Raw genomic sequence first — 10875 nt, 5'->3', positions numbered from 1 at the left:
GTGTATTTGATAGGATAATGTCATGCAAGGGGTAAGATATCATATCTCTTTTTCTGAGAAGGCCAATTTACGAAAATGCTCCTTGTAGTTGTAATGATTAACACGTTTTCAACTAGGACTACAAGTTAAGGCCAATTTTGTCAATTGCCAATCCAAGGTTTTTTTTTTTTTTTGAAAACCTAAGTTAATATCTTTGTTTTTTTTTTGTCGAAGGTAGCATCAATTAACAAGGCCCAAGGCCAAACAACAGTACAAGGGACACAGCCCAATACAGACGAAGTCTGCAAAGCATGATTCACATAGTCAACTGCCAAAACAAGCAAGACTAGAGAAAACAAAAGAAAAGAAAGAACAGCTGAAAACCTAAAGCAAAAGAAAAAAAGAAGGAAATAAAGTAACAAAGCCCAGATCTTCTTCAGCCGCCACAAATCCAGCACCACCAACGTCCACCATGGCCGTCGTAGCTGAATTCGTACATGGAACTCCAAAATTGCAGCTTGTAAGGAGACCCCAACACCAAAGCCCGATCAAAATAACCCTGAAAATGGAAAAACAGAAGAAAAAAGAGGATCTAAATACAGATATATCCTCTTCCCCACAGTACAAATTTGAACCATAACATGAGATTTGCAGCCACAACTTAGAGAACAAATCTAGGCAAACGAAACCCAGATCAGGAGGAGCCAAGAGACCCCGAAAATAGAACATAGAAGTAGGTGGTGCATGCACCCGAGCCAAAGCTCTACCTATCTTCCGATTGAGACGCGAGAAATCGCGTTTGAGAGAAGCCACTGCAAGAACCAAGCCATGGTACCGATTTGAAATGGAATAGAAGAAATCCAGGCAACAAGATCTGGAGATGAGAGATGGTGGGTAAAAGAAAGTGATGGGTGGTGAGGAATGGGTTAGAGCAAATTTGGGGCTAAAGTTCAGAAAGAAAATTGGGGCAAGATGGAAGGAGAAGGGAGGGAGACCGAAGGAGAAAAAAAGAGAAGAAACAAGAGGCAGAAGCCCCAGATCTAAGACATAGCTCAGGGAAACTGAGACATAGCTCAGGGAAGCACCCATAAAGGATGAGCAGTGCCACCGACTCTCAAGGGCACGGAGTGGGTTTCAGAGAGAAAGAAATATCTATAGTGCTCTTGATTAGTATCCAAATGTAGCTAAACGATCTCTACTTTTAAGTTAATATCTATTGGATCAAGTGGATTACATAAGTAGATCGGATTAATAGTTTTATGATCTCAAGAAGATAAAAATATTTTTTAGTATTAGGTTCGACATAGAAATGAGTTCTTCTTAAAAAAAATAAAAAAAATGACATAGACATAGAGTTCTGTTTCATTCAGTAATTTTGGTAGAAACTAACATTAAACCTAACTACAATTTTTTTTTTTTTTTGATCAAAAGAGGTTTGCCCATTCATTAGATTCAGCAAGCAGTACAAAAACGAAACACCCATATGGGGTCGACAGAAAGAATCATTTCTTAGAGCATCCTAACATCCTATCCTAAAAAAACATAGGAACCCAGCATACCCTCAGTACACCCACCTTTTAGGAAATCCACGCACCATTATTCTAACAAAAACCTAGAAACCTCGAAGCAGACAATTTCAACTAAGGCACTGGTTTTTGCGATCCAAACAAAAACTAAACAGTACTATGGGCCATATAGACCCAATCCATCCAACCCCATAGCAAAAGGGTAATCCAGCCCACTTGAAACCCTAGAACAGTAAGCCCAAAGCTGAGATCCACCAACCAGTTCAATGCCCAAGAGGCCCAACCACTCCAAATGCAGGCCCAAAGAGTAGGCAAGTATCTCTCCAACCAAAATCCACCGGTCGCGCCGCTGCCGATACTCGTCGTCGGGGCCACCGCTCCATCATCTTCGTCCTCCAACCCACGAAGTCGGACGAGCATTGCTGTGTCCGCAACAGCTTCTCGACCGAAGACAGATCCCAATCCAGTCCAACCACTGGAACATTGCATCACGCCATCAGAGTCTGCAACTCGATCCCAACAATCCATCACATCCACCGAACTGAACCGCAATCTTCATCACAAATAGACCCCGAGCAGACGCAAGCTGCCCTCATCTCCGACGATGTCGGTGCGATTCGTCCACCAACATCGGCCCAGCAAGGAACACCACCACTTCCCTCAACGTAGCCGTCAAAGAGAATGCCAGTTTGTGGATCCAATTCGACACCATCAATACTCCGGCCCATCACCGATGCCAACCGGTTGACCGCGATCCAAGATCCAGACTCACCGATCCGCCGTAAACCAATATAGTTTCACTCCCTTGGAGCTCGGCCTCATATCAGAGATGACCTAACCAGCACCCCCGGGCAGCCCCGTCCAAGGCGGAACCCCAAGCGCCAGATCGAAAGCAGCAAAAAGAAATAGAGAGTTAGCCACAAGGCTAGCAATGGCCATGACCATTGAGATCTGGAAGGTTTGAGAATTTTGTTGAAGGAGGAGGCCAACGATAAACCCTAGCAGAGCGCTAGGTCAATGAACTACCACTAGAATATTTTAACTACAATTTTATTTAGTTTTACTTATTCGAAAAATCTCAATAAATTTTAGTGTTTTGATCATTTTGAATTAAAATCTCATTGAATTATTCAACATTTACAATTTATAAAAGGAAGTTGATACTACACCTAAATTTTACAAGCCTTAGACATGTGTGAGGCGGCTCTCTAAAAACTAAAGGTCGGTTTTTTTCCGGGTGCGATTTCAAGCTCGTCCGGCGGCGCCCTGGCGTCTGGGATGGCCTTCGGCTGCGCTGACGTCCTGAGGTCTGCTGCCGGACGGGTTTTGACGACTATTGCTTGTGGGGTTCCGCCGAAGGAGGTGCTGCTGGGGACTTGTTGGCTGGTTTTGGCTGGGCTGGTGTGAGGCGGAGGGTTGTGCAAACAGGGCAGGCGATTGATCCTTGATGAAGGTTTTTGGTTGGTAGCGCTGCAGATCCGACTAGGTGGTTGTGTGCGAGTCAAAGACCTGGATTGGGGATTGGTTTTCCGTGCTGGCGTGGGCCGTGGCGGTTTGGTTTCGTAGAGGTTCGGGTTGTGGTTGTGGCGGCGGGGATCGAGGCAGCGCGGATCATGGCGGCATGCGGTGGACGGAGCTTTGCCTGGCAGTTTCGTACGACGGGGAGGGGACAAGCAGGTGGACTGGACCTTGACCTTGTTGATGGGCCTGTGTGGACTTCCTTTGGTGGATGCCCTAGTTGGGCTTTGAGTTTTTGGCTGCTGGGCTGCTAGTTAGGCTGGATTTTGGTCTAGGCCCTCTTTTAATTTAGTCTTTTTGATTAAAATAATTCCCTACTTTGTTAGGGACCTATGCTTCTAGTTTTTTAGTGAGCGCCATCGAGTCTAGTTTACTCGGCCTATATACTATGTAGTAGTTAATAGTTTATAGGCTTCCTTTCGGAGCATGTAACCGTCAAATGATTGGACCTAATCTATGTATCACTGTGCTACTACCACAAACTCTTTATCTACCCCTAGATGGTAGAGGGAGGATATGTAATAACCCTTTCTGGCTTTCGATGAATGATAGTCGCCCTATTTGGGTTTGTTCAAAAAAAGGAAGTTGATACTACATTCACAAATTTGCAATTGAACTAATGTTACATAACATTGGATACGGGATGGTCTTGGGTGGTGGTAGCCACGGGCCATGGCTCTAGTGTCCAAAGTGATAGCTCTTTTTTTTTTTCCTTTTTAATCTCTATCCCACATCTTGAATTATTTTTTTTGGAATGACCCCACATCTTGATGATAATGAGATTTCCAATAAGCAACAGTCAACAACTCACTAAAAGTACTATCTCATCTAGATTTGAGGAATATTCAAACTTTATCTTATATATAAGAGTAAAATGCTATAAGGAATTTACATGGCTACCCCTAAAAAATGGTTAAGATATTTGATCATAAAAGGAAAACAATTTCTCAAGGTTTAACATAATTATTGAATAAAATGTATAACATACATTATCTTTCAATTTTTTCCTTCTAATAGATCTTTTTCATTGAGACTATCAAGACCTTCATTTGTTATTTTCAACATTGAAAAAAAAACTTCAAATTTTCTCATTAGAGTTTCCATCACTTTTTATTGAAGTTGATTTACTCTATTGGCCACAACGTACAAACCAAATCCCTCCAGTCATTATGGTGGCTAGGTAGCCACCTACTCACCTCCAATAGTGATCCTTCTAGCCAACATAGAACACGACAGTTTGATGATCTCTTTGATCTTGCATAAACTATTATCAATAAAATTCATCAAGTCTCAACCAAGTTCTCTTTGTTGTTGTAACTAATTCAATTATGTCTTGATCATCATATGGTTGGCACGTGGTGAGTTAAGTGTCCATTCAGCCGAATGATGCAAGTGATAAAGTAAAAGGTACAAAGATATCAATTATGTCTTTGCACAAGATAGATAGTACATGAGGATTCTAGATGGACTTAATTGGAGACTTAGCTGAGTTTTCGAGTTGTGTCAAGAGTTGAGTTTGATTGAAGCTACTAGGTTTGTAGTTGCTGCTACTAACTTGAGACAAAGAGAGCGGGATTCACAAAATTAAGCTATACTTTATGTTGAAGACGAATTTGATTGAAGCTGTTGGGATTTGCAGCTGCTACCATAAACTGGAACAAAAAGGGAAGAGTTTACTTGAGTTTTGCATATGGTAATTCATTTGACATTTATATGAGTTGTTTTTGTTTATGATTATTTGATGAAAGCTAAAATTTGATAAGATACTTTGCAAAAATTATGTTTTGAAGTTTAGGTTCTGAAAATTATTTGATCAAGGATAATGAACATCATTTTTAATTAACAATCGCTAATGGGTGAGTTTGAGTTGACATAGTAATTTGTTAATAAAATTTAGTAGAACAATTTCATATGCAATTCCAAATTCAATTTTTGAATTAGCATTTTCTTGTTGTAAGTTGATCCCAATCATTTGTCGGGAATCATGTTATGGTTTAAATTGCAAAACTCATGAGTAATAACAGCATAGTCTTATTGACAAGAATTTGATGTTGGTGTCATGCATAACAATTAAGCAAACACACGTTGTTTGAGAAGAACTTATATGCTAAATACATAAAGTTAGACTTTTGTATTGTTCTTGGTTGTTGTTGTCGTGATATACATATGTGACTTACAAAAATAAACCTCAATGATGTATTGTAATAGAACTTGTCTAATGTGCAGATCTACATGCTATGCAGATTGTATTGTAACGCATGTGTTGTCACGTGATACTTTCATAAAATCAGTAGCAACTGACTGCAACAAGTGAGAAGCAAAAGGCACACATGTGTGAACCCAACCTGTGAATTTTGGGATTTATATGAAGACTCTTTGGCATTGAAGCCACTGCAATGGTGGTTTTAAGAACAAAGGATCCATTGGCAGCTGCTTTGTGAAATTGACACCCATATTCACCAGACCCCAAGCATATCTTCCCTTCATGCTTCTTGGTTAGTTGATCAATTTAGCTTTGATTCAACTGAGGAAGAAAGTTCTAATGTTCTTTCTTCAATTATCCATCTGCTTCCCGCACGCGTGAGAATTCTCAGCCACTTATTTGAAAGGAAGAGATTAGAGGCTTGAGAGTTTAGCTGGTCATTAATTGTGCACCATTGATTCAATTACCTCTTCTATCACGCATTTTGCAATATTTCTATCACGTTCAATACACGTGACTATCCACTCAATCTACATAGTATGTGAATCTATATATTAGAACTTTCGTTGCTATAAATCAATATTCGCAATTGTTGTATCAATGACTCATACACGTAACTATTACATTAAACATATAAAAAAAATGTTTCGACCTAGCAGAGCTCTGCTAGGGTTGGGAGAGCGCCGCCCTCGGGCTTGGCCTCTCTGCACCTTTCTCCATCCTGTATGGAGTATAACTCAGGCGTCTTCTTTGGGGGCTCCTAAATTCAGATCGGCTCTCGTCGTGTCTTCTTTGTCGCAGTCTTCTTCAGCGTCACCATGGCTGGCAGGCGTGGTGGCCTGTGTCCTACCGGAGTTTGGTGGTGGCTTGATTAGGCCAAGGCGGGCGAGGCTCAAAGGGCAAGGTTCGGTTCCAGAGGCGTGGGCTATGCAGTTTCGTTCCTGGCGGCGGGGCTCGAAGTGTTCGATCGGGTCTGGTCAGTTTCTGTTCGGGTCTTCTCTCCATGGATGGCAGGACCCCGGTCGTGGCCGTTTCCTGGCTAATAGACAGTTGTTGGTCGTCTGGCGGCAAATGTGCAGAGCTGTTGCTGATCTGCTGCTTGGTTGCTTCGATTTCCGTGTTGTCAACGCTGGGTTGGCTAGATCGACTGGTTTGCGCCTTAGCAGCCAGCAGGGTGCAGGCATGGGGGAGGTCGGAGTTCGCTCTCTCGCTGGGTCGTCTGGTGGTAAAGGAATCAAGCGTTCTCTGGTGGCGTGGTGCAGGTCGGCCGGAGGCATGTTGGTAGGTTGGTGCGGCTCCGGTGGCATGCCCAGAGGATCTATTGCGTTGGATACAAGGGTTTGCCCTAATTGGATTTGGGCTTTGCCCTGCTTTCGTGAGTGGCACTTAGGCCCTAATCCCTTGTGGGTCTGGGTCGATGTTCTGTTGGATTGCTCAAGTAGGACTTTGGGCTGGGCCTTCCTTCTTGGGGCTTTGCAACTGGTGAATGAACCCGAAGCTGTTAGGGTTCGCATTTGGGATCCGGGAGACTTATGTTGGGCCTCAATTTTCTCTGCATGTTGGAATGACTTCTTTGGTTACTTAGGTAGAAGATTGCTCTCTATTCAGCGCATTATTTTGTGTGGAGTAGGCAAGGTCGGTCACACTACCGGCGGTTCTCTTGATAGAAGGTTACCCTCTATTCGACGTTTTTTTTTTGCGTGGAAGTATGGTCGACCATACTATTGGTACCGTTTTACATAGCCCGGATTTTGTCTGGTGCCTCATCAAATGCTTAATTGCATCCCTTCGTATCCTTGCTAGGTTTTATTTCCGATGCTTTGTTGCATCTAGTATTTCTCTTATTATTTTATATTTTGATGTAGTTTCTACATCTATAGGTTGTAATTTTTCTTATGTTTATTATTAATAAAATTGTTGACTATTACTCTAAAAAAAAAAAAAAAACTATTACATTAAACATTAAAAGTACCAGTGGGGGAGCCAGAAATTGATCTCAAGTGGGGCACTCGTAGGGTTTTTTTTTTTTTTTTTTTAAAAACTAAGACTTAAAATATATCAAAATTTTAATAAAAAAATTAGATTAACGTTACGACAGATCAATTTTTTTTTTGTACAAAAAAAATCAATATTCTTTTGAAATTACATATTTCAAAGGGTTTTTGTCCATTTACACCATTTTTAAAGATTTTTTTCCCACTTACCCCATTAAGTTTTTTTAATTCCTTCTTACCAAAAACACTCTAAGGAGGTCTTCCCTAATACCCCATTAAGATTTTTTTTTTTGTTTTTTATTTTTTTTAATACCATTTTACCCTCACCCCTTTGTTACTTAGAGAGAGAGAGAGAGAAACCATGGGAGACTTCGCCGGAGCCCGGTCACCTGTCGCCGGAGTCCGGTCACCGGTCGCCGGATTCCGGTCAACTTTCGCCGGATTCCTGTCACCGGCTGCCGCCCACCGGAATTTGCTGAAAATCTCACCGGAAAGTTTTTTTGCCCCCAATAGACGTCTATTGCCCACCAATAGAACTTTCGGTAGTCGGAATGGGAACTAATCTTCCTAAAATTAGACAAATAAAACTTTAATTAAAGAAAAAAACGAAGAGATTATATCAATTTAAAAACGTCTATTGCCCTCCAATAGACGTCTATTACCCCCCAATAGACATTCAAAACTTTTTTTTTCTTTCCTTCTGTCCCGTTACTTAAAAAAAAAAAAAAAAAAAAAAAACTAATTTGGGCACCCAGAAATGATCTGGGCACCAAACTGGAGGAAACCCATAGAAATCAGGCCAGATTCCGGCCACCAGAAATCAGGTCGGATCTTGGGTGCAGGCATGCAGCTGAGGGATCCCTATCGTCATCATTATCGGAGAGACCGGTTCCCATCGAAACAAGGTCGTGTGGTAGGCCAGGTTCGCGTCGGCGCTGTCTCCGGCTACGAAGATCCGGATCTGTCACGCCACGCCACTGTCTGCGCTGGGTGCTCCGTTTACGGCTTAAAAGACAAGGTCTCGTTCTCGGGATCTGACCGGACGGACCAGCCGGCGAGCCTCTACGCAGCGACGAAGAAAGCCGGCGAGGCCCACACAATCGACGGCGGAGGATTGGCCGATTTACATGCATCGAGAAGAGTAACGAGGTTGGCGATGTTGCTGTGGTTCTCCATGACGTATCGGACTCCGGCCTGAGAGGCCAGGTGCCTGTCTTCGGGCAGTCGCCGGTGAGAGCGTCGTCGACGAGGAGTGGAGAGAGAGAGAGAGAGAGAGAGTCGTTTGGAAAGAGAGAGTAGGACTGTAATTTTTTAATTAGATTGGGGGCAGAATGGCCATTTGCTGATAAATTGTGTATGTGGGAACAAAAATTTGTTGCTGGGGTAAGTGGAATAACTTTTGCTTATTTTGGTGCTTTGGGTTAAGGACCCTATTTTAAAATCATGGAATAATGAAGTTTTTTTTTTCATCAGTACTTAAGAGTAAAATGGAAAATATATTCATAGTTCATCAATCTTTTAGGATTGACTGTTGAGTTATTTGTTATTGAAATTTGGGGCATGACATAGAGTTTACCATGTACTTGAATATGAAACAGACAAGGATCCCGAACTCTATCAAGTAAATGCAAACTCATTACGAATCTGTTTTGAGCTTGCTATAGTAGCGAACTTATAGTACAAAGAATAACTTTGTATCTTCTAGGGCAAAATCATCTTCTAGTCTTCCATTAGCCAATCACGCAATTGTGATACTAACAGAATGTCATTTCCTAGCAAACAGATAGGAGCAACTACTTGTCCACAAGTCGCTTTAAGTTAATCTTCTTCCAGATAATGGCCAACTCCCACAACAATCAGGATCCAGAAACGATTGGTCCTGGACCATATATTGACCTAAATACCTAAGAATGTCCACCTCTTAGGCCTGGCCCACCCTCATTACTAAGTGATAAATTTGGGTGGCAAGGCACCCTCCCTGCAGGCTCACATAGTGACATCCTAGAGCCAAGCAACCCAAATTCGAGCCCAGACCCAAAAGCCTAAGCCCAAATCCGAGCAAACTGAGCAGAAGCCTTAAGCCTCTTCTGCCACTCCATCACCGCTGCCGACAAACTTTCCAACGGCTGGCCTTCCAGCACGACATCAATCCGTCAAAACCCGACCAAAACCTGCAACCGGATCTACAACACAAGTAATCAGAGCACCACTAGCAAAAACTTGATCCTAAACAGAGATTTAAAACTGACGTTGATTTGTACCCGACACCGATCTGCTGTGCCTAAACTTTGACCATGATCTATTACACCACGTCCAAATTTAACCCCAACACCACCGGCTTCTATTCATATGCTCAGAAACAATCCAGCAAGCCAAGATTTGCCAAATCCAAATCCAAATCCGAAAACCACAAACCCAACGGCGCAATCCTTGAAAGAAACAGTGAGGAAACAGAGCCCGATGTCAAGTGTCACTAAACAAGACTGAATCCGACCGGAGGACGGCGCCGCCGATGTGAACTTGAAACCCTAGACGTTGCTATCGAGAAGCCAAGGCTCTGCTCAATGGCTGCTAGGATTTTGTAGGAATGATATTTGATCTATTAAATTAGCTTGTTGAGTAATCGTGTTGACACTGTATTACATAATTGAAAGGATTTATTTCGAGCAAGAGTGTGTCGCTTCTCTGAAGAAACATGGATTGGTTAGGCAAACCGCCATGATGGAAGGCTCCGGGCAGGGGCTCGTGGATGAGTTTTGCGTTTTACTAATAAATAAGGGTGTCCAGCTTTATATAGTAAGGCCGAGGCCCCTATATTATAGAAGGCCGTAAGCAGTGTCTCAAGCCACTCAACAATGACTCCAGCAAAATGAATCGAAGACTTTTGAGACATAAAAGGTATTTTAAGACTATTTATTTATGTTTATCAATTTATAATGGCAATAGTGTACCTCTCTAAGGGATGTGAGGAAGCAAGTGTCATTTCAATGAAAAAAAGAATAACAAAACTAAAGAGGGGTATAATTTGTAGGGTGGTTCTAGTTGGACCTCTAAATTTAATATTTGGACCTCCAACTTTTTTCAATTATTAATAGACTTTGTCAAGTCATATGAAAAGACAAAGAGAGAAAAATGGGAAAAAAAAAATACTCTTCTTAGAGCATCTTTAGCAGACTCTCTATTTTAGCTCCTTAGATATTTTGGAGAGCATGTTTAGCTTTTTATCTATTTTAGCAGCTGCACCAGACTCCTAAGTGACTCTGTATTATAACTTTTAGCTATTTCGCTCATAAATATAGAGAGCGAGGTGTGACTCTCTATAATTTAAAACATTCCTTTTAAGTAATTTTATGTAATTTATAAATACAATTAAACTATTTAATCTTCATTTAAAAATTAATATAAATTTTAAACTAGCTAAAATAGAGAGAACTGATGCATACGTTTTTTAAAAGTAGCTAGCCAATATAACTTTTTAGCTACTTTAGCTAAAATATATAGCTAACATTGCTAAAGATGCTCTTACCTCCCTAAATATAACATTCAATTAAATTGTTTTTTTATTTCTTCCGGAATTTCCTTATATTGCCATATAGTTTTATAATTTACCTAAAATAATTAAGTAAAAATAATAGTTTCTATATATGACCCATCA

This window comes from Rosa rugosa, chromosome 4, assembly GCF_958449725.1.
Source record: "Rosa rugosa chromosome 4, drRosRugo1.1, whole genome shotgun sequence".
Taxonomy (NCBI): Eukaryota; Viridiplantae; Streptophyta; class Magnoliopsida; order Rosales; family Rosaceae; genus Rosa; species Rosa rugosa.
Note: the sequence above shows the minus strand (reverse complement) of the source record.